Consider the following 4847-nt stretch of genomic DNA (forward strand, 5'->3'; position numbering starts at 1 on the left):
AACTGTCCTGACTACCAAACTCCATTAACTCACTGTATGATTCAAATAATCTTGTCATAAGATGTTTTCCACACAACTCGTGAAATGAGAAGTTTCTTTTTAAGAATTTACCAAAGCAGGTGGTGGATGTGGTGTGAAACCCAGTGTGGTGATGTGAGATCATTGCGCATTGACGTAATTACTTACAGAGTGTGGTTTTGGCCATTGTTGTTACATAACCACAGTGACTCAAAAGAGTACTGAATATTAGCAGACCAGTAGCATGATAAAACCTCAGGGAGATTGTAGCAATTATTCAAATTTCCTTTCACTGCTCCCATAGGTACATATGAAGTAAAAAAATAGGAGAAAAAGAATGTTATTCTCTTGGTAAATCTGGGTTTACTATTACCTGTCTTGACACTGAGTTCCAATTAATACTGAACTTCTGAAAATAATAGTTTTCTCCTACTTAATATGTACCGCCGCATAACAGAACCAAATATTCAACTCCAGGCTCTGCCATATTGCAATTTATTGTTTAACATAATACAATTTTTGTGACTTCTTTTAAAATGTCTGTGAGGGAAGTGAGATTTCAGTATCGCAGCCTGTTCTGCCTGTTACTTGTTAAAGTGCAGCTCACCAAAATGTAACAGGACATGTCTGTTTTGTATTTGTTGCCAGTTGATCAAATCCTGTATAATCAAAACACAGGTCCCGAGACAGGGACTGTGGGATTCCACATAATGGTTTTTGGTGTCAGAATGATGATTGAGTTTTCAGTGGGAACTTGTGTGGAACGTTTTGTTTGTCAAAACTGCCCCAGATCATACAATATGTTAAAGAATAACTTGCAGATCAATCAGTCATTTCAAGTCATCAGTCACTGAATGTTGGATATCTCTTCTCACACAAAAAGCCACACTCAGAAATGTTGGGTTCTCTTTTACTGCAATTAATTTAAAACTTGTTTGTTGTCTCAGAATAAAAATAGTGGTGTAAGTCAGATTCACCAGTTAATTAAGATGCTAATGTCATGATATTGTTGACCATTGCAGAATTGCTTGAACTGGTATATGCCATGTGTTTGAATTGATTTACCCAGACTCCTTCCAGGAGAGAAACAAAGTTAATTTTGACTCTCAGATGGCACAGTGGTTAGTGCTTCTGCTTCACAGCAAGAATGTCTGTGGTTCAATTCTGTTGAATCTGACAATTCTGTCCTGTCTGGAGTTTGCATATTCCCCCTCTCTCTCTACAACTCATTGGCTTTAACATACCTAAGTTACTCCTAATTATACTTTTTTGAATCCTGATCATACACATTTGTGTTAATTTTATAGTGTGCTATGTGGTTGAACAGTTATATATCAGACATTTTTATTTGCTTTTCCCCTTTGGTACCCAGTGTACAATATTACAGTTTTATTCTTCATTCGTTTGAACGTCAATGGTTAAATGGACTTACATGATACATATGACTCCAGGCTTGTGTTGATAAAGTTGTATTTGTGTGATTGTGAGTTGTTTATGTCGAGCCATCTGACACAAGATATTATGGATACAATGAATGTACCTGTGATAGCCCCCCTGCCTACACTGGGTGATGGACACACATCTGCTTCAACATCATTTGTTGAGACCCAATTATAGCTGGCTAAATGCATCAATGTACAAACCAAAAGTAAAATTTTTTAAGTCGTTCCAAAACACAACACTTTAATTTAGATTTCAGTTTATTTGATGGCAAGTTTTGTTCAATGCCTGAAATAAATATAGATTTTTACTAGGCTACTTGAAATAAATGGAACATTAAATTAACAAATTCCAGACATAGTTTGAGCCCTATTAGTTTTTAATGTTTTTTTTTTTTTTACTATCACGCTCATAAAAGAACCTACTTTGAATGTCTTTTGTGGGTGTAAATATGTTACTGGCTCTATTTAAAAACAAGCACATCAAAACCCTCCAGTCCACCACTAATGCAGCCGAGCTGCCTTAATGAAACGTTTTCTTTTAAAGGAGATGTGATGTGGTTGTTCTCTGACCCGTTTCATGCTTAGCTAATTAAAGGGAGTTTTCACATTTGGACATTTGTGTCAGGATGAGAGAGCCGCGCTGATCTGCGATTTGTAACCGGTGATAAATAGTTAAATAGTGCAACCGGAGATAATTACAGCAAGCAAAGGAATCATTGAGGTAAACAATAGATTTTCTTTTAATGACAGACAAATCTAAAGGATGTTTCAAACTGGCTAATGTTTACTAATTCACAGATGACCGGTGGATTGCATCACAGCCTCATGCAACTGAGCGCCATTCAGCTTTCAGTGTTCTTACATGGGTATATTGGGATGTCTGCTTCTCAGAGTTCAGTGTTATTTTCAGTATTTAACACGCACCCAGTGCCGTATGTCAAGGGTTCATTGCTGATCAACACTGAACCCAAAGAGACTGATTGTTGGGGTACTGGGGAACACAGAACCCACAGAACACTGAACCTTTGGTCTTATTTCCATTAGGTGCTTTATAAATCTGGGAAAGATTACCCCCGGTGAGTCTCGATTATGTTCCCAGGTATGACTTGATTTGAGCTCAGATCTACCAAAGCTATATGACGTGACTAAATGAAAAGATGTTATCTGCTAGAGATCTGTCACTGTTAGTTCTTGGCTCAATCCTCTGATTTATATGTTCGAAAGACAACATAGAAAGCTAAATAATCACAGATGTTGGTTCTAATCATCCACTGTATCGCTCCGAACATCCTAGTTCACCTTCAATTTCATTTTCTAAATCAGTAGTTCAGAAAATGTTTGAAATCAAATGTGTACGATGGCTAGCGTGAGAGTTGTGCATTCTTTTGTAAAGCGACGCCAGGCAGGACTGTCACGTGAAAGCTTAATTATGACTTTTATAAACTGCTGCTTTCATAACTGAAAGAATGTTAAACAATGTAATTTTTTTTTTTTAAATAAACAAAGTTTTTGTGAAATAAGAGGCACTTTTGACTATGAACAAAGTAACATAAACACATACTTAGATGGTTTGGCCTGTATTTTTTTATACAAAGGGAGAGTCTGAGTTGCTTTTCATACCCTGTTTGATATATACATGAAATAGACATCACACAAAGCGATGCGTTGTGTTCGGTGGTTTGAAAGCTGTATTTGAGAATATTAGCCTGTTTATCAGAGTGTGTATTAATATGACGCAGTGTCATGTTGAAGGGAGAAAGTGTGAGGTTTGTGTGTTTGCAAGTGAGACCATGTTAGCAGTGGATCACAGGTGTGTTTGCAAGCTCCACAGAGAGCCGCCTTCCCCCCACAACCTCTTTTCCTCATCCTGGGTAATATCAGCCCACAGAGCACCTGCGTCCATATCCTACCACACACACATGCACACACACAAGCATACACCTCTCTAATGGCCCTGTATCAGGCTGCCATATGACTCCTAATAGCCAGCTGTGTGAGCAGAAATCCAGTGGACCGTACTAACACTCACTGATGCAGTTGCAATTTCATGTGAGAATACACTATGATCTCAAATTAGTTTTCACGATATTTCAGATGCAATAACACACAAATACGGAGACTGCATTGTTCTCCTTTTTTTTTTTTTTTTTTTGTAACAATGCACAGTCCCATTTAGCCTTTCCTCACAAAAATCAAGTCAGTTGGCTGAGATAGCCCAGAGTGCCTGTCTAAGCTCTGTTCCAAATGAATCTTTTTTTTCTTTCCCCAACTACCTTTGAATCCAAAGACCCTAAAGAACTAACAGCTGGTGTGGTAATATTTGGTGACCAGGATATATTGGCCAAATTTTTTTCAGCAATTCCTTTAACCACCAATAGGACAGGTGAAAGTATTCAAATCACTCAGAACCAAACAGCTTCATGAGTAAATTAAATCTACAATATTTTCATTGTGGCGTCATCTGAGTCTGAAGAAATGTGTTGTAGCAGCAGATGCAACTTTAGCACTCTGAGAAACACTCTTAATCATGTCTCAATTTCAACCTGGTGGAATAAGACGATGCAATTGTTGGTGTTTGACATATGTAGACATTTTCAACTTGAGAGCAGGTCCTCTAAAAATTAATTGCAAATTCTCTTTTCATTAGAATTCATAGACTGTTATACAATTGTTTTTTGTACGACATTTAACACTTACTAAATCTCTTGTTAAATGATTTCACACTTGTTAAATCTCACACGTGTGAGACTTAACACTTATTGTAATATGATCAAAACATGCAGGGACTATTCAAAAGGTTCTTAGAATAATTGCATTTATTATTTGGAATTTTTCACTCAAATTGTTTAATTTTAATTTTTAAGATCATATTATTAGACTGAAATTATTTGGTGCATTATGAAGCTTCTGGTTACCATTGAATATTTGAATACAAGCTTTGTATCTATAACAGATGTATTGGATCATTTGTCAGAGTTCTTTCCGATATTATATGATGATGAAAAATTTATATCCCCACATTTAAGAAGCACAACCTTTCATACCCAGTGCTTAAGTTTTCATGTGGTGTCACTGCAACATCCCATGGCGCTGACTTTTCATGCACTATGTAGCCGCCATTCCGTGTCAATGAAATGCAAGCTCAGTGGTGACTGAGCTTGCGACATGAACCCCCTTAAATTTGATGTTTTAGCCTTTGCAAAAGCCATGAGGTGTGTTGTTCACAGAAGGAAAGAACTAAGATATGAATGACAAAAATGATTCATAACAAAACATTTGTAATGGTTAGATGACAACTGACTGTTTGTCAATGTCACATTATATCATATCCTTAGACAGACTCTTTTTGAATAAGAACAAACTTTCCATATTATTATTATTATTAAT

Source organism: Fistularia commersonii, chromosome 6, assembly GCF_037954325.1.
Source record: "Fistularia commersonii isolate RoL2024-O1a breed Wild chromosome 6, RoL_Fcom_v1.0, whole genome shotgun sequence".
Taxonomy (NCBI): domain Eukaryota; kingdom Metazoa; phylum Chordata; class Actinopteri; order Syngnathiformes; family Fistulariidae; genus Fistularia; species Fistularia commersonii.